General features: G+C 46.3%; 1 long non-coding RNA gene and 1 pseudogene across 2 annotated transcripts; one reads left to right on the top strand and one right to left on the bottom strand.

Moving 5' to 3' along the window:
- Positions 1–1,971: 1,971 nt before the first annotated feature.
- Positions 1,972–10,201, bottom strand: LOC131381193 (uncharacterized). 2 transcript variants are annotated; one of them, XR_009209752.1, is made up of 3 exons: positions 10,075–10,201; positions 9,352–9,454; positions 1,972–2,346 (listed from the first exon to the last, which is right to left on the bottom strand). It is a non-coding gene; the product is annotated as an uncharacterized LOC131381193 (long non-coding RNA). The 2 variants fall into 2 exon arrangements; XR_009209753.1 differs by lacking the exon at positions 1,972–2,346 and adding an exon at positions 7,634–8,460.
- A 54-nt stretch (positions 10,202–10,255) lies between these two features.
- On the top strand, positions 10,256–18,872 carry LOC116482388 (C-terminal-binding protein 1-like; annotated as a pseudogene).
- The last annotated feature ends 864 nt before the right edge of the window (positions 18,873–19,736 follow it).

Genomic DNA, 19,736 nt, shown 5'->3' on the forward strand with positions numbered 1-19,736 from the left:
CTGCACCCAGCCCGTTAAGGCATTTATTAAAATGACTTGAGAACTATAGAGTCAGGCAATAAAATCCAAAACAGAATAATATAACAAATGAATATCTGATTAACGAATAGGTTAGAAAATGTTTTTTTCATGTCCTTACAATTTGACAGAAAAGTAATCTTCAAATAATTGCAGATGAGTAAAGGTATATGGCTTTTTTTCTTAAACCTACAGAAAAATACTAAACACCTACTGGACGTAGGACAACATATGAAAAAATGTTAAGAACAGGTTCCTAGAACAATTAGAAAGGTCAGACAGGAACATTAAGTACCTCCATTTGAAGACATCCTAGAAGCAGCAAGGGAGCGAGGTCTTCCTAAAGCCTAAGACCCAGGAGAGGAAGAAAGAGGCCCAGAGAACCTAAGCAAGCAGGGATGAGGCTGAGAAGCAAAACAGAGCTTCTGAGAGACTCCCAGGGCCCTCACACAGGAGAAAGAGGCCTGGCAGACCCCATTCTCTGAGCTGGAACCTCAAAGGGCCACACACCAGAAATACAGGTGAGTTAGAAGTAGACCAGCCTTCACAGAAAACCAGCCCAGTTCCACATTCTCTCAATTTCCAATAGGACTGCAGTGACCTAGGATTGCCTAGAACATCCTCTCTGGAGGAAGATATTGTTATCCAGAGCCCCGATTTATTGCTACAATATTGCATATACAATATCTGGAAGTCAAGCAAAAATAATAATGACAAAGATACAAGACCACATCATTGAAAAATGAAAAAAAAAATAGAAGTCAATAGAATAGACCAAGAGTGGATCCTGAAAACAGAAATATAAAGACTTTTATCATGAAAGAAGAGCCTGAGGAATGAACTGAAGTGTTGACACTCTGCTGAGCAGATGCCAGCTCCGGGCAATGGGGTGAGGAAAGTGGGAAAGCGAGACAAGGAGATCAATAAAGCAACAGTATGCGGTATATGACTTCACAGTCAGCTAAGCGTGATTTCAGCCTACTCTGCCTATGTAGGAGCCATTCTTATTTCCTAAAAAAGGAAAAATATATATTAAAAAAGAGTGATTTTATCTTTTTCAATGGTTGAAACATAATCAAAAGAATCGTATGTCAGCCAAGCACGGTGGCTCACACCTGTAATCTCAGACTTTGGGAGGCCAAGGCGGGCGGATCATGAGGTCAGGAGTTCAAGATCAGCCTGGCCAACATGGTGAAACCCCGTCTCTACTAAAAATACAAAAAAAAAAAAATTAGCCAGGTATGGTGGTACTTGCCTGTAATCCCAGCTACTCCGGAGTCTGAGGCAGGAGAATTGCTTAAACCCAGGAGGTGGAGGTTGCAGTGAGCCAAGATCGTGCCACTGCACTCCAGCCTGGGCAACAGAGCAAGACGCCCTCTCAGAAAAAAAAAAAAAAAAAAAATCATATGTCAACACATGAAAATTATATGACATTCAAATTCTGGTATCCACAGTTTTCCTGGAATATAGCCACACACGTTTGGCGGCTGCTCTCGTAGGACAATGGCCAAGGTGAGTTGTTATAAAAGAGCACGTACGGCCCACATAAACATTTACTATCTGGTGCTTTACAGAAAAAATGTGCTGACCCCTATGTTAGTGCCACCTCTTCTCAATGAGCTGCAAATACAACCAATTGTTCAGCCAGCACATTCATTAGGCATATGTGGCTTTTCCAGAAGGTTTGCAAGAAGAAACTATACCATAAAATAGTCCAAGGAGGAAAGAAAAAAAGGGAGGAATAAAAACATTGAGTTCCCTCATCTCTCCTTGTAAAGTGGTGAACGTTCATACCACAGGGAATTCACACCCACACTCGCCACACCTTCCAGGCTGTGTCACTGGCACCTTGGTAGGCAGTCAGGAAGCCATACTCCAACTCTCTTGTGTGACATCACAGCGGAGACTGGAGCCAAAGGGCAGCTCACAGGCATGAGTCAACCAAGAGGGACACAGAGAGGCGGCTAAGGAATCTATGGGGTCGGACAAGGTTTATAAACACACTTTTAAAATAACTACCTTTAATACGGTCAAGCAATTAAAATATCCTATTAACAGCCGGGCATGGTTCACGCTTGTAATTCCAGCACTTTGGGAGGCCGAGGCAGGCGGATCACGAGGTCAGGAGTTCAAGACCAGCCTGGCCAATCTGGTGAAACCCCATCTCTACTAAAAATACAAAAATTAGCCAGGTGTGGTGGCGGGCATCTGCAGTCACAGCTACTCGGGAGGCTGAGGCAGGAGAATCACTTGAACCCAGCAGGTGGAGGTTGCAGTGAGCCGAGATTGTGCCACTGCACTCCAGCCTGAGTGACAGAGCGAGACTCCCTGTCAAAAAAAAAAAAAAAAAGATCATATTAACAATTTTAACACAGAAGTTGAAACTAGAAAAAAGTACCTAAAGTGACAGTTAAAGAAACTGTCAAGAATTTCAAACTAAACATTTTAAAAGGATGTGTTTAATATAATTATACCTCAATAAAGTTGATATTTTTAAAAAATGGAAATTCTGGAATAGAAAAATATAATAGTAAAATTTAAAACTCAATGGATTTGATTAAAAACAGATTGGGAAGGCCTGTGCTTCCTCCACCTATAAAGGATTAATTCTGTAGAAATTGCTTCCTTGCTATAATCAACTAGAAAACCGGACAGAATATACCGAAAAGCTGTTACCAAAAACTGGACAACAGACAGCCCAGAGCTGGGAAACACAGAGAAGGGAAACACTGCCCAGAAGCAGCTTTCAGGCTGCAGCACAGGAAAGGGGAACCCAAATAGAGCCCAAAGAACTTGCTGAGCTCAGGAGACAGATCAGCCATACGTAGGCCAAATGACAAGAATACAACAAGCTCCAGAGATGAGTTGAGGGGCCCCTTGAGCATCTGTCTGAGTACTGCTCTAAGCACAGGTTAAGAAAACTACAGAATACTGGGGAAAGCAGCACTAGAAAGTAACAAGCAGCATCGCCATGATGCATAGTCTGGTAAAAGCCTGTGTTTCCACAAACAAGGACAGAAAGATCTTCTCATACACCAAGCATCAGATGGAGTCCTGAGAAGAGTATTGCCTTCATAGTATGGATAAATGAGCCCAAGAGTAAAGGCTGTGTGGATCAGCCCTAACAAACCTCAGAATCAAGCTTTGAAAAGATCAAACTGACCCCATGTAACTTACATGTATGGCAGAACAAAACTAAGGGCTCTTTAAAAAAATAAAACAAAATCCTGCACAGAACATAAAATTACTATCTAGCATTCAATCAAAAATTAGCAGGCATACAACCATCCCCCCATAACTAGGGCAATCAATCAATACAAATGACAGAATCAATCAACAGAGATGGATCTAGAAGTGATCAGAGATTACAGAATTCACAGACAAGGACATTAAAAGCTCTCTTACAGAAATGCTCCCTATGCCAATAGAAGGAAAGCATGAATGTTATAAGGAGTGAAACAGAAGATATAAAAAGGACTCAAATGGAATCTCTAGAAGTGAAAATACAAAAGTGAAAATTGTGATGGATGAGATTAACAGAAGAAACACTGCATAACAGTTACAACCATAATCTACAATGTCTAAGCACATAGCTATGCCATGCTCTCTCCCTTAACACGCATGCAGTCTAGGTTTAACAGATAACTGTTTCATGCCCATCATCAGTTGCAGGTTGATCTACAGTCATCCAGTTGTCCAAAGATCTTTCCTAAGGAAGGGCTCATGAGAACAATACTTCCTAAGTTACAGCTCATTGAGAAGTTTGTGTGTTTTTCATCTGAAAAGTCGGTTTTGCTGGAACAAAAAATGCTTTACTCACATTTTCTTGAGTACCTTAAACAGGTTACTCAATTTCTTCTTCATAAAGAATTGTCATCTGCTGGGCTCACTGGCTCACTGCTGTAATCCCAGCACTCTGGGAGGCCAAGGTGGGTGGACTGCCTGAGCTCAGGAGTTCAAGACCAGCCTGGGCAACATGGTGAAACCCTGTCTCTACTAAAAATATAAAAAATTAGCAGGTGTGGTGGTGCACGCCCGTAATTCCAGCCACTCAGGAGGCTGAGGCAGGAGAATGGCTTGAACCTGGGAGGTGAAGGTTGCAGTAAGCTGAGATAGTGCCACTGTACTCCAACCTGGGCAACAGAGTTGAGACTTTGTCTCAAAAAAAAATAAATAAATAAATAAAAAATAAGGAATTGTCATCAAAGTCCTATGGCTAAACCCTTTCCCTTTTTTTTTTTTTTTATAACTAGTATCACTAGCCTTTTCCGAGAACCAAAGTTAAAAGTTAGTTCTTTAAAACACCAGGCCAGGCACAGTGACTCACACATGTAATCACAGCACTTTGGGAGGCCAAGGCAGGAGGATCACTTGAATGCAGGAGTTCTAGACCAGCCTGGACAACAAAGCAAGACCCTGTCTCTACAAAAAACTTTTTTTTTGCTGCAAAATGCTCTCAATTAACCTGACAAAATGTCGTATACAGGGTTACTACATCTTTTTTATCATGGAATTTTGAAAACAAAAATTGTTCTATTGAGGCAGCAGTATTTGGGTATTAGAGGTAAAGAGCACCCTTAGAATCTAGTCCTAAAAACATCAATGAAGATACCTATATTTACAAATTCTTCTATTTCTACATGTCATCTATCAACTGGATTATGAACCTGAAAGCCTGAGAATAGAATTTATCAAGATATTCATGTTTATACTTTTTTTATCTAATGATCTTTTTTTTTTTTTTGAGACGGATTCTCGCTCTCTCACCAGGCTGGAGCGCAATGGCACGATCTCAGCTCACTACAACCTCCGCCTCCTGGGTTCAAGCGATTCTCCTGCCTCAGCCTCCTGAGTAGCGGGGACTACAGGCACCTGCCACCACGCCCAGCTAATTTTTCTATTTTTAGTAGAGATGGGGTTTCACCATGTTGGCCAGGATGACCTCAATCTCCTGACCTCATGATCCACCCACCTCAGCCTACCAAACTGCTAGGATTACAGGCTGAGCCACCACACCTGGCCATCTACTGATAGTTCTAAGCATGAAGTGACAATTTTGTTTTTTTTGAGACGGAATCTTGCTGTGTTGGCCAGGCTGCAGTGCAATAGCATAATCTCAGCTCACTGCAACCTCCACCTCCTGGGTTCAAGCAGTTCTCCTGCCTCAACCTCCCAAGTAGCTGGGATTACAAGCACACAGCACCATGCCTGGCTGTTTTGTATTTTTAGTAGAGACAGGGTTTCACCATGTGGGCCAGCCTGGTTTTGAATTCCTGACCTCAAGTGATCCACCTGCCTCGGCCTCCCAAAGTGCCGTGATTACAAGCGTGAGCCACCGCGCCCAGCCGAAGTGACAATATTTATATACAATACGTTTAACTCTAAAAGCTCACATATATGCTTAGTCATTTTTAATTGATGATTAGATGAAGAGACAAATAAATGGTCCCAGTTTAGCTACTGATATACTCAACAAACCTTGACGGACCTCAGGGCATTATGCTGAGTAAAGAAAATCATTTCTGAAGGTCACATATCACTTGGTAATCTCACAGTAACAAAATTATAGAGATGGAGAACAGATTAGTGGTTGGCAGGAGTTACAGATGGTGGCACAAGAGAGGCAGGAAAGAGATCTTTGTAGTGATGAAACAGTTCTGCATAGGAATTGTAGTAGTAGTTATATTTATAGACACGTGATAGAATAGCACAGAACTATGCACACACATTGTACCAACTTCAATTTCTGGGTTTTTACACTGTATTATAGTTACACAAAATGTAACCATTGGGGCAGTATGCGCAAATATACAATGACCTCTCTAGTTTCTTTACAACTTCCTGAGAGTCTATTATTATTTCAAAATAAAAAGTTTTTTAAAAAATTGCTTCATGCATATCTAATTTCATGTGCCACTTAAAAAAGAACCCAAAAACAGAAACTGTAGGAAATTCATCTGAGTGCAGCTTATGCAAGAAGGGGCAGGATAACTCCATTCTGGACCTATGCTCAAAGACATGCCCCTTTACCTTACAACAAAACTGGCAAACAGGCATGTGTTTTAAGAATACAAAGCTTTTAAGGTATCATGTACTGTTTTTTATGGTTCCTTTGCTTAACTGACTTTTTGGTTTGCTAAAAAACTACCAATCACATCAGATTAGTACTTTTACTGTAAAAATAAAAAGTGATGTGACTGACACCTCTTAGCTCTGTAATGTATTACTCTTCACGAGAGCAGTGAAGGAAAACATGGTGATTCAATAACTCCACACCAAGCAGAAAAGAGTGTTGAACAGGCTGGGCACGGTGGCTCACACCTATAATCCCAGCACTTTGGGAGGCTGAGGCGGGTAGATCACTTGAGGTCAGGAGTTCAAAGCCAGCCTGGCCCACATGGTGAAACCCTGTCTGTACTAAAAATACAAAACAGCCAGGCGTGATGGTGTGCGCTTGTAATCCCAGCTACTCGGGAGGCTGAGGCAGGAGAATGGCGTGAACCCAGGAGGCACAGCTTGCAGTGAGCCAAGATGGCACCACTGCACTCCAGCCTGGGAGACACAGTGAGACTCCACCTCAAAAGAAAAAAAAAGAAAGTGTTGAACAATTAAACTGTTTATATGTAATAACCAGATATATATGCCTGGCATAAAAAGAGCGCTGCGTTAGAGGTTGCTGGATGTAGGGTCCTAGGCCTGACGTATCCAAATAACGTCTATGATCAAGAAGTTGATGATAAGTGCTCTCTGTAACACACAAGCATTAAAAGTTTTCACACTCCAAAAACTCTTCTTTTCTAAAGTTACTAAAATTTTTAAAGGCATTTCAAACAAAAATAGCTGTGGAAAACAGATCTGTTAAATCCTATGGCTGAGAAACATCTTCCTATCCCATATATTACTCATTACCCAGGTGTCAATTCTGCTTCCAATACAAAATTCTCAAGTAGTGGAGCGCTTCCCACTCCAGCTGGGAGAGCCATCCTCAACAAGATAAGGGTAAAACCTGTGAGCACAAGGCTTCCATCTGCAATTCCTGTCTGCAGGGAAGCTCCCCAAAGAGGGAACCCATGTCTTATTCCTTAGGGTAAAACAACACCATTCATTCCTTGCATTTAACAAGCAATGCTGGTGGAACATAAAACAAAGGTTAGCAATCACTTTTTTCATGCTACTTAGACCTGTAACACATTTTTCCTCTGGTGCACACTATCCAAAACCTAGTCATTTCCCTTACTCCTAGGAGGAATTTAGATAACTTTTTTTTCGGCCGGGTGCAGCGGCTCATGCCTGTAATCCCAGCAACTTGGAAGGCTGAGGCAGGCAGATCACTTTGAGGTCAGGAGACCAGCCGGGCCAACATGGTGAAACCCCGTCTCTACTAAAAATACAAAAATTAGTCGGGCATGCATGGTGGCACACACTTATAATCCCAGCTACTCCAAGGCTGAGGTGGGAGAATCACTTGAATTCGGGAGGCGGAAGTTGCAGTGAGCAAAGATTGCGCCACTGCACGCCAGCCTGGGCGACACAGCAAGACTGCGTCTCAAAAAAAAAAAAAAAAAAAAAGACTTTCTAATCATATTGGAAATGTGTAACAAGGGCCAAGTACTGTGTATTAAACTTAATAAGTCAAAACAACAGGCCCTCTAAGACATAAATGGTGCTTCACTGTGTGTTTATCTGCCTAACCTATCATAGGAATCCAATTCAGCATTAAACTGGTTTTAGATCAAGACACTGGAACTCATGCTTAGTAGTTATTAAATTACGATTATTAAGAAAAAAACTTCATTACGTAAAGTCCTTTACTCCAAAAAGTTTCTCAAAATACATAACCACTAATATAAAAATTATTAAAACAACTTTGCCTGAATCTCAGGATTTCAGAAATATGAAAGTACTCATCTCTCACCTCTCCCATCCACTTAAAATGACAAAAACAGCCCATTATAGCTAAATCAAAGGAAATGTTTAAAGAGAAACAAACCCAAAGAGTAACTACACCAATTCTTGACCCAATTCTCTATGCTCTGTCTTATGTAACATTACACTATGAATAACAATCCCATCATCCACAACAGCTTTTTTTTTTTTTTTTTTTTTTTTTTGAAGCAGTTTTGCTCTCATTGCCCAGGCTGGAGTGCAATGTCGTGATCTTGACCCACTGCAACCTCCGCCTCCCGGGTTCAAGCAATTCTCCTGCCTCAGCCTCCCGAGTAGCTGGAATTACAGGCATACACCACCATGCCTGGCTAATTTTGTATTTTTAGTAGAGACGGGGTTTCAACATGTTGGTCAGGCTGGTCTCCAACTCCTGACCTCAGGGGATACACCCGCCTCGGCCTCCCAAACTGCCGGGATTACAGGCGTGAGCCACTGCGCCTGGCCACACAACACAGTTCTAAACACTGGACTCTCATATCTACCAACACTCAATACCTGTTTAAAAAGAAAAAGAAAAATTAGGAAGGGGCAATAACACTTCAGTGTAAGTATCTATGATCAACTACTGCTTAACAGCCTACAAGACTTGATGAACAGTCAAGGCAGATTACTTAATACTTAAAATGGTTAACCTTAGGGAGTAGGAAAATACACAGACACACACAAAATATTTCAAACACTTCTTTTTGCTGCTGATAAGGAGTTCCAAAAGTAGTTTTCCCAAGCCATTTCCAAATAAAAGTAGACTGGGTGTAAAGAATTGTCTATCGAAACATTACTGTTATTATTTATTTAATAATGTCCTGACAAGCTTGCAATTACCTCATTAAATCAAAAAATTAGGATCTAAGGCCAACATTGTTTCCTTATATTCTTGACGTGAAAATCTGAGCACTCCTCTTAATAAGGAGTTACAAATACAAACCAAACAGCTCAACTGAACTAACCTTGTCTCTCCAGAAACACAAACACAAGACCTCATACAATGAGTGACTTTCTAGCCGCCATAATTACTGCAACTTACTTCTCCAATTTTCCCCTCCACAGTTAACTAAACAGCTCAAAAACTATCAGTAACAAACAGTCATCATGATATGGTTACGAGTGTGGCAAATTTCTTAACCAGTAATAATAGGAAAAAAATTTTGCCTATTAATAGACCTCAAGTTTCCTGCACTTGCAAGAAACTAATTAAAAGGCAGCCGTGCACAATCTACAAAAACAGCCATAAAAACTGTTACATTTTAAGTTACAGGAAATAAACCTGCTCCTCTAACTCAGCAAGATACAACTGACTTCCCCTTACATACCCTAAAAAAAGCCTTACACGAGAAATTTAAACATGGAAGCAGAAACACACCAAGAAAAAGACATGTCAAACCCCACCTGTATATCTGTTTTCAACCATTTGGAGTCAAGGCGAGCCTGGGCAGCCAAACAGAAAGATTCAGAGGGCATCTTTTCTCCAGCTTCCTCCCAGGTCTCAGGCCTGCAAGTAAACATACATGTTGAAGACCTAACGCTTTTTAATAGTTTACAAAGACACTCCCGAAAAGTTTAATGCAGAAAAGGAAAAAGAGAGAGAGAGAGAACAGAAACGGGGGAGAGAAGTGAAGGGGAGAAAGTGGGGAGGGGAGTGAAGGGGAAAGAGGGAAGAGATGGAGGGAGAGGGAAGTGGGGAAGGGAAAGCCTCCTTCCAGGGCAGGCAGGGTGTGCCGAGTTTCTGCACCACGCTGACGAGACCTTGAGAATGGACGGTCACAGGAAGCCAAGTCACAATGTCATTCCCCTTCCCTCAAATCCAAAAGGTACACACACAGGACAGGGAGCCCATCGTTTTAACGACAAGTGACAGCAGCATGAATCTGCCGCTTTACCCCACAGCAGGGCGCGTGCGTGAAACAAATTACTCAACACGACGGCCTGCAGAAAAACCCACAGCCACCACCACTTAAGAGATGGAGAGAGGCCCGAGGCTGCGCCGCGGGCGGTCCGCGCAGGCCCCGGTGCGGCCGCCGCGCCCACGCCCGCCTCCCAGGCTCGGCCGCCCGCCAGCCCCGCGCCCACACCGCCCCCGCCACCGCCCGCCCCTGTGCCCCAGGCCAGGACCTGACGCGCAGGCCCCGACCGCCTCGCCCCGCCGGCGTCCGAACACAACCTCCCAGGAGCCGCTGGCTCAGCCGGCTCCCGCGAGCACGGCGACTCTCGCGGACCTAGGGGCGGGCCCACGCCGGACTGCCGCCCCCCACGTACGGCCAATCGCAACGAGGCTGCTCCGCGGGCGCAACCAATGGGGAAGAGGAGCCCTTCGCCGCTCCTCCCGACTCTCCCGCTTCCAGCAATCCCGCTTATCTTCCTACTTGGAGGGCCCTGGCTGCGGCCAAGGCCAACAGCGGGCGCCGGAAGGCGGGATTTCCGCCGCACGCACGCACGCTCGCACGCCCGCACGCACCCCCGCCGCACTGCTTGGCCCGCAGCGCTCTTAATCACGCGGCGGCGGGTGCTCGCTTTCACATTAACTGGAGCTATCCAGGGCGCGGGTCCAGTGGCGAGACCAGCTCCCCCGGGTATGAGAATGGATCTTTGTGCGGTCGGCTCGCTGGGGCCTAAAGAGCTTCCTCCTGTGTGTTCAGCTGAATGCAGCAAAAGTCTTGAGCAGATTACATGGCTCAGCTGTGGAGGCACAGTGCAGGGAATCAAAGGAAACAGACCTCCAGCGACCACAGAACAAAATTGAAGAAATATAAAACAATATAGGCCGGGCATGGTGGCTCACGTCTGCAATTTTCAGCGCTTTGGGAGCCTGAAGCGGGAGGATCCCTCGAAGCCAGGAGTTGGAGGATCCCATGTTGCCAGAGTTTTTAGACCTCATCTCTAAAAAATAAAAATAAATAAATTTAACAATTAGCCAGGTGTGGTGGCACACACCTGTGATCCCAGCTGCTCGGGAGGCTGAGTCAGGAGAATCGCCTGAGCCTGGGAGGTCAATGCTACAGTGAGTTGAGATCGTGCCACCGCACTCCAGCCTGGGAGTGAGATCCGGCCTCTAAGAAAGAAAAATACCGGCCGGGCGTGGTGGCTCACACCTGTAATCCTAGCACTTTGGGAGGGCAGGGCAGGTGGATCATTTGAGGTCAGGAGTTCAAAACCAGCCTGGCCAACATGGTGAGACCCCTTTCTCTACTAAAAATACAAAGATTAGCCAGGTGTGGTGGCGTGCACCTGTAATCCCAGCTACTTGGGAGGCTGAGGCAGGAGAATCGCTGGAACCCGGGAGGCGGAGGTTGCAGTGAGCCAAGATTGCACCACTGCACTCCAGCCTGGGGGACAGAGGCTGCACCAGTGCAGCGTTGACTTACTGGGTTCAGGTGGTTCTCCACCTCAGCCTTGCCAGTAGCTGGGACTGCAGGCACATGCAACCACGCCTGGCTAATTTTTGTATTTTTTGTAGACGGGGGTTTTGCCATGTTGCCCAGGCTGGTCTCGAACTCCTGGGCTCAAGTGATCCGACCGCCTCAGTCTCCCAAAATGCTGGGATTACAGGTGTGAGTCACTGCACTCGGCTAATAGTAATGAACTTTGAACAGAAGGAAAGATGTTATTATTTTCTTGGTTATGTTTTATCTATATTTTCTAATTTTTCTAAACACATTTTAAATACAGAAACAGATTGAAAGTAAAAGGATACAAAGATACAATTAAAATAGTAACCAAAAAAGAGCTGAAGGGGCTGTACTAATATCAAGTGTAATACACTTTAAATTAAAGCAGGGCTGGGCATGGTAGCTCACGCCTGTAATCCCAGCACTTTGGGAGATGGAGGCAGAGAGATACTTGAGCCCATAAGTTCGAGATCAGCCTGAGCAACATGGCATAATCCCATCTCTACAAAAAACACAAAAATTAGGCAGGCATGGGGGTACCCACCTGTGGTCCCAGCTATTTGGGAGGCTGAGGTGGGAGGGTCACGTAAGCCAGAGAAGTTGAGGCTGCAGTGAGCTAAGATCGGGCCCCTGCACTCCACCCTCGGCAACAGAGCGAGACCCTGTCTGAAAATAAAAAAAATAAAAAACGGGGTTGAGAGACAAAAAAGGACATCCTTTTTTATTTTATTATTATTTTTTTGAGATGGAGTTTCGCCTTTGTTGCCCAGGCTGGAGTGCAATCGTGCGATCTTGGCTCACTGCAACCTCTGCCTCCTGGGTTCAAGTGATTCTTGTGCCTCAGGCTCCCAAGTAGCTGGCATTACATGTGCCTGCCATCACGCCCGGCTAATTTTTGTATTTTGGTACAGACGGGGTTTCACCATGTCGGCCAAGCTGGTCTCAAACTCCTGACCTCAGGTGATCCACCTGCCTTGGCCTCCCAAAGTGCTGGGATTACAGACGTGGGCCACCGCACCAGCCGAAACCTTCATTTTTAAAAAGGCTGGGTCAGGCATCATGGCTCATGCCTGTAATCCTAGCACTTTGAGAGGCCAACGCAGGCGGATCACCTGACATCAGGAGTTCGAGACCAGACTGACCAACATGGTGAAACCCCGTCTCTACCAAAAATATAAAAATTAGCCGGGTGTGGTGGCATGCACCTGTGATCCCAGCTACGCAAGAGGCTGAGGCAGGAGAATTGCTTGAATCCAAGAGGCGGAGGTTGCAGTGAGCCGAGATTGTGCTACCACACTGCAGCCAGGGTGAAAGAGTGAGACTCCATCTAAAAAAATAAATAAAGGCTGGGTGCCAGATGTGGTGCATAGGCCTAGTTTGTTGACTCCTGTACTTAAGATATAAAACTCTAAAGAACAGCGGGAGGGAGTTTCCCTCTAGAGGCACAGGAGCGGGCAAGTTGGTCCCTGAGCAGTGACTTTATAATAACATGTTACACTGTGTTTTTTGTTTTTGTTTTGTTCTTTGTTTGTCTGAGACGGAGTTTCGCTCTTGTTGCCCAGGCTGGAGTACAATGGCATGATCTCAGCTCACAACAACCTCTGCCTCCCAGATTCAAGCGATTCTCCTGCCTCAGCCTCTCAAGTAGCTGGGATTTCAGTCATGCAACACCACGCCATGCTAATTTTGTACTTTTAGTAGGGACGGGGTTTCTCCATGTTGGTCAGGCTGGTCTCGAACTCCTGACCTCAGGTGATCTGCCCGCCTTGGCCTCCCAAAGTGCTGGGATTACAGGCGTGAACCACCACACCCAGCCTATTTTTTTTTTTTTTTTTTAGACAGAGTCTGACTCTGTCGCCCAGGCTGGAGTGCAGTAGCACGATCTTGGTTCACTGTAACTTCCGCCTCCCAGGTTCAAGTGATTCTCCTGCCTCAGCCTCCCAAGTAGGTGGGATTACAGGCATGCACCACCACATCCGACTAATTTTTGTATTTTTAGTAGAGATGGGGTTTCACCACGTTGGCCAGGCTGGTCTCAAACTCCTGACCTCAAGTAATCCGCCGGCCTCGGCCTCCCAAAGTGCTGGGATTATAGGCGTGACCCACCGAGCCTGGCCCTGTGTGTTGTTTTATGTACATTTCTATATGTGTTATATTTCACAATAAACTAAATATTAAAACAAAGAATAACTGATAGCTATGCACAAAGGTATTTAAATTTCACCCTCACAAATAATTTTTTTTTTTTGAGACAGGGTCTCACTCTGTTACCCAGGTTGGAATGCAGTGGCACTACCTTGGTTCACTGCAGCCTTGACCTCCCAGGCCCAAGTGATCCTTCTACCTCACCCTCCCGAGTAGCTGGGACTACAGGCACACTCCACCTCACCTGCCTAATTTTTGTATTTTTGGTAAAGATGGGGTTTCACCATGTTGGCGAGGCTGGTCTCCAACTTCTGAGATCAAGGAATCCACCAACCTTGGCTTTCCAAAGTGCTGGTATTACAGGCGTGAGCCACTGTAATTCTGGCCAAGAATTGTTTCTTTTCCTTACCTAGGTAGAGACCTCTGCAGAAATGCTGGGAGATCTTTGGAGAGGGGAGATTTTTCAAATAAAAACTTTAATACTTGGCCGGGTGCGGTGGCTCACCCCTGTAATCCCAGCACTTTGGGAGGCCAAGGCGGGCGGATCACGAGGTCAGGAGATCGAGACCATACTGGCTAACACGGTGAAACCTCGTCTCTACTAAAAATACAAAAAATTGGCCAGGCGTTGTGGCAGGCGCCTGTAGTCCCAGCTACGCGGGAGGCTGAGGCAGGAGAATGGCGTGAACCCGGGAGGCGGAGCTTGCAGTGAGTCGAGATCGCGCCACTGCACTCCAGCCTGGGGGACAGAGAAAGACTCCGTCTCAAAAAAAAAAAAAGAGAGATAGCACCACTGCACTCCAGCCTGGGCAATAAGAGTCAGACTCTGTCTAAAAAAAAAAAAAAAAAAATTGATCTAGTTCTAAACCTCATTTTGAATCCACCCACATTACTCTGAAATACATTCATCTTTCCTGTGGCTAAAACCTTAAAGCCTAGCCAGTAACTCCCATTGCACTTAAGGAAATGCAATCTCCTTGCTGTGGCCCCTGAACAGGCTGCTGCTGGCCCACCCCGGTGCCTCTAGTCTGTGTAAAATGCATATGTTAATTTATAATAAATCATACAAGGTTTTTTTTAACTCTAAAAGGCTATTATTCACTAGTTGGCTGTGTGAATCAGTATTTCTGGGTGCAGTTAGAAATTATTAGAGTTGATGCCCAAGACTCATCTCCACCAGCACGGGGGAGGCATCTGCTCTTTTTATGGTGGGTGACTCTGGGCCTCCTTCTGCTGGGCTCAGTCCTGAGGTGGGTCTGACTCAGCTCAGAGCTGTGCACCGCAGCCCTCCTCCCCAACTTGCATGAGTGCTCTTTAGGATGGAGCTGAACACCGGCTTCTCAAAACCACTTGGCCCCATCACAGGCACTGAGAACTGATTGCGTCACTCTGGTGGGCTCCCCAGCCCTAGCCAAGAAGGGTTTCTCTAGGGAGCCTGGCCCCCACTCATGAGACCTGGAGCCCCAAAGATCCTGACCAGAGGCCTGCCTCCTCCAGGGAGAGGCCACTCGCCCCCACCAAGCTCCCTTCACAGAGACCCATCCAACAGAGCTGAGGAAAACCATGCCTCATAAATGAATAAATACATAAATAAGGATGCCGTGGACCTGCATCCTTGTAATTCCTGAAAGAGGGCAGAGTGGCTGGCTCACAGAAAGCACAGTAGGAGATATTGCTCCCTGGCCAGGCTGTGCTCTGTCTCTTTGGAGGGAGCCCTAGGGGACAAGAAAAGCCAGAGGAGACCAGCTCGCCCAGAAGGTGCCTCTCCACCCCTTCCCCGGAGTTTCTGGGACACGAAGCCCACCCGAGGGACACATGCCTCCTTGGGAGTTATACCAGGCCTCCTTCCTGATCTGGCCATGCAGTGGTTTTCAGTGCCAGAAACATGAATAAAATAGGCCCTTTATTGGATGTTCTTCAGGAACATGCGCACTTCTTTGGATCTTTCCATTGTTTTATCTCTATTTAAAGTTAAATGCTGTGTTATACTGAGTATTGGTAAAGATGTAGAGCTACAAGAACTGTCAAGCTGGCAGTAGCATAAAGTTGTATAAGCACATTGGAAACCTGTTTGACAGCTTCTACTAAAGCTATATCTATGCCTACCTTCAGAAATTCCATCCTAAGCATGTACACAAGAGAAATGAGTGCGTATGTCCACAAAAAGACTTACATAAGAATGTTCATTGCCATTATTATTCATAAGAGCCCCAAATGAAAGCCACCTAAATGTCCATCAACAGGAGAGTGAATAAATGGTGATACAGTCACATCATGGAATACTACACAGCCAAAAAAGAAAAATGAAGTGGTAGGAACATTCAACGACATGGGTGAATAGAGGGAGCCAGGTATGAGAGACAGTGCACTGTACCAGCCCACTTAGATGAAGCACAGGAAGGCAGAACTGATGATGATTGAAGTCAGAAGAGTAGTTTCCTTTGTGGGAAAGTGTAGATCAGGAAGGAGCTTTCCGGGGTACTAGAAATCTGCCGTATCTTGGCTGGGTGCAATGGCTCACGCCTGTAATCCCAGCACTTTGGGAGGCCTAGGCGAGAGGGTCACTTGAGCCCAGGAGTTAGAGACCAGCTTGGGCAACATAACGATATCCCATCTCTACAAAAAATTAAAAATTAGCATGGCATGCTGGTGTGCGCCTGTAGTCTCAGCTACTCAGGAGGCTGAGGCAGGAGGATTGCTTAAGCTCAAGAGTTTGAGGCTGCAGTGAGCTATGATTGTGCCACTGCACCGCAGCCTGTCACTTCAGTGACTAAGCAAGACCAGTCACAAAAAAAAAAAAGAAAGGAAAGGAAAGGAAAGAAAGAAAGCAAAAGAAAAGAAAAAAAGAAAAGAAAGGCTGAGTGCACCGTTTCACATCTGTAATCTCAGCACTTTTGGATCACTTGAGGCTGGGAGTTTGAGACCAGCCTGGACAACATGGCAAAACCAAAAACACAAAAATTAGCCAGGCATGTTGGTACATGCCTGTAATCCCAGCTACTCAGGAGGCTGAGGCATGAAAATCCCTTGAACTCGGCAGACGGAGGTTGCAGTAAGCTGAGATCGCGTCACTGCACTCCAGCCTCGGTGACAGAGCAAGACTCTGTCTCAAAAAGGAAAAAAAAAGAAATCTGCTATATCTTCACCTAGGTGAGGCTATCACATACATTGATATATATTGGAATACGTGTGTGTGTGTGTGTGTGTCTCAGTGTATATACCAAAATGCACATTAACAAAGATTGCGGCCAGGTGCTGTGGCTCATGCCTCTAATCCAAGCTCTTTGAGAGGCTGAGACGGGTGGATCACGAGGTCAGGAGTTCGAGAACAGCCTGGCCAATATGATGAAAGACTTCTCTACTAAAAATACAGAAATTAGCCAGGCATGGTGGTGCGCTCCTGAAATCCCAGCTACTCAGGAGGTTGAGGCATAGGAATCGCTTGAACCCGGCAGGCTGGGGTGGCGGTGAGCCAAGATCAGGCCACTGCACTCCAGCTTGGGTGACAGAGTAGGACTCTATCTCAAAAAATATATATATATTCCATTAGTAGACATGGAATTATTGAATTATAAAAATCAGCATTTTGGCTGGATGCCATGGCTCATGCCTATAATCCTAGGATGACACTTTGGGAGGCTGAGGAGGGCAGATCACAAGGTCAGGAGATCAAGGCCATCTTTGCCAACATGGTGAAACGCTGTCTCCACTCAAAACACAAAAATTAGCTGGGTGTGGTGGTGCATGACCTTAATCCCAGCTACTCGGGAGGCTGAGACAGGAGAATCAATTGAACCCGGGAGGCAGAGGTTGCAGTGTTTTTTTTTTTTTTTTGAGACAGAGTCTCACTGTGTCACTGAGGCTGGAGTGCAGTGGCATGTTATTGGCTCACTGCAATCTCAACCTCCCTGGTTTAAGTGCCTCAGGCTTCCGAGCAGCTGTGATTACAGGAATCTGCCACCACACTCGGCTAATTTTTGGATTTTTAGTAGAGACGGGGTTTCACCATGTTGGCCAGGCTGGTCTCGAACTCCTGACCTCTAGTGATCCACCTGCCTCAGCCTCCCGAAGTTCTGAGATCACAGGGGTGAGCCATCGTGCCCAGCTTATTTCATATTTTAAATATTAAAAAGTAGAACCTGGCCAGGTGTGGTGGCTCACACCTGTAGTCCTAGGACTTTGGGAGGCTGAAGTGGGAGGATTGCTTGAGCCTGGGAGTTCAATACCAGCTGGGGCAACAGAGCAAGACGCCATAGCGAAAAAACAAAAAAGAATTAGGAATTTTGTCTAGGATGCTGTTCAGAGGAGTTAGAATAGCAGGTCTGAGACTACTGACCTTAGAGAGGGCTGCTTGCAAAGTTGGCATCTGGGAACTTGGGTTTAGAGAGGCCTGTCACCATTCCCTACCTAATAAGAGTGGCTCACTGTGCCTAAACTGTTTGTACAAACGACACAGTTTATGTTACTTTCCTTTATTTTATTTTTTTATTTATTTATTGAGACAGAGTGTCCTTCTGTCACCCAGGCTGGAGTGCAGTGGCTTCAATTCTGCTTACTGCAACCTCTGCCTCCCAGGTTAAAGCGATTCTCCTGCCTCAGCCTCCTGAGTAGCTGGGATTACAGGCATACACCACCACACCCAGCTAATTTTTGTATTTTTAGTATAGATGGGGTTTCACCATGTTGGCTAGGCTGATGGCAAACTCCTGACCTCAAGTGATCCACCAGCCTTGGCTTCCCAAAGCGCTGGGATTACAGTGGTGAACCACTGCGCCTGGCTGCTGCTTTCCTTTGGAATGCTGCTGTCCTTTAGAGTGAGACAAGGGGGCCTTCCTGGTGAACACTGTCTGGGGCGGCCTGGTGGACAAGAAGGCGTTGGCCCAGGCCCTGAAGGAGGGTCGGATCCGCGGCGAGGCCCTAGACGTGCACCAGTCGGAACCCTTTAGCTTTAGCCAGGTCCCCCGAAGGATGCACCCAATCTCTTCTGTACACCCCACGCTGCGTAGTACAGCGAGCAGGCATCCATGGAGATGCGAGAGGAGGCGGCGCGGGGGATCCCCAGAGCCATCACAGGCCGGATCCCAGGCAGCCTGAAAAACTGTGTCGACAAGGACCATCTGACGGCCGCCACCCACTGCGCCAGCGTGGACCCCACCGTCGTGCACCCTGAGCTCAACGGGGCTGCGTACAGGTACCCTCCGGGCGTGGTGGGCGTGGCCCCCACTGGCATCCCAGCTGCTGTGGAAGGTATCGTCCCCAGCGCCGTGTCCCTGTCCCACGGCCTGTCGCCTGTGGCCCACCCGCCCCACAAGGGCTTCTTCTCCTAGTCAAACTGTCAAGCCCAAGGCGGATAGAGACCACGCCAGTGACCAGTTGTAGCCCGGGAGGAGCTCTCCAGCCCCAGCACCTGGGCGGAGGGCCCGGAAACCCTGGGACCAGAGTGTGTGCAGGAGGCGCCTGTGTGGCGGCCCTGGCACTGCAGAGACTGGTCCGGGCTGTCAGGAGGCGGGAGGGGGCAGCGCTGGGCCTCATGTCGGTTGTCGTGGTCTGTCCTGTGGGGGCTCTGCCCTGTGTCCTTCGCCTTCCTCGTTAAGCAGAAGAAGTCAGTAGTTATTCTCGCATGAACGTTCTTGTCTGTGTACAGTTTTTAGAACATTACAAAGATCTGTTTGCTTAGCTGTCAACAAAAAGAAAACCTGAAGGAGCATTCGGAAGTCAATTTGAGGGGTTTTTTTCGTTTTGGTTTTGTTTTGTTTTGTTTGTTTTTTATGTTGGAACGTGCCTCGGAATGAGGCAGTTGGCAAACTTCTCAGGACAGTGAATAATCCTTCCTGTTTTTCTTTTTCTTTTTTTTTTTTTTTTTTTTTGAGACGGAGTCTGGCTCTGTCACCCAGGCTGGAGTGCAGTGGCGCGATTTCGGCTCACTGCAAGCTCCGCCTCCTGGGTTCACGCCATCCTCCTGCCTCAGCCTCTCCGAGTAGCTGGGACTACAGGCACCCGCCACCATGCCCGGCTAATTTTTTTTTGTATTTTTAGTAGAGACGGGGTTTCACCGTGGTCTCGATCTCCTGACCTCGTGATTCGCCCGCCTCGGCCTCCCAAAGTGCTGGGATTACAAGCGTGAGCCACCGCGCCCAGCCGTCCTGTTTTTCTTTTTTATGCCACAGAGTGCATTGTTTTTTCTACCTGCTTGTCTTATTTTCAGAATAATGTAGAAAAACAAAACAAATGCTGTTTTTCCTA

Source organism: Hylobates moloch, unplaced genomic scaffold (assembly GCF_009828535.3).
Source record: "Hylobates moloch isolate HMO894 unplaced genomic scaffold, HMol_V3 SCAFFOLD_14, whole genome shotgun sequence".
NCBI classification, from domain to species: domain Eukaryota; kingdom Metazoa; phylum Chordata; class Mammalia; order Primates; family Hylobatidae; genus Hylobates; species Hylobates moloch.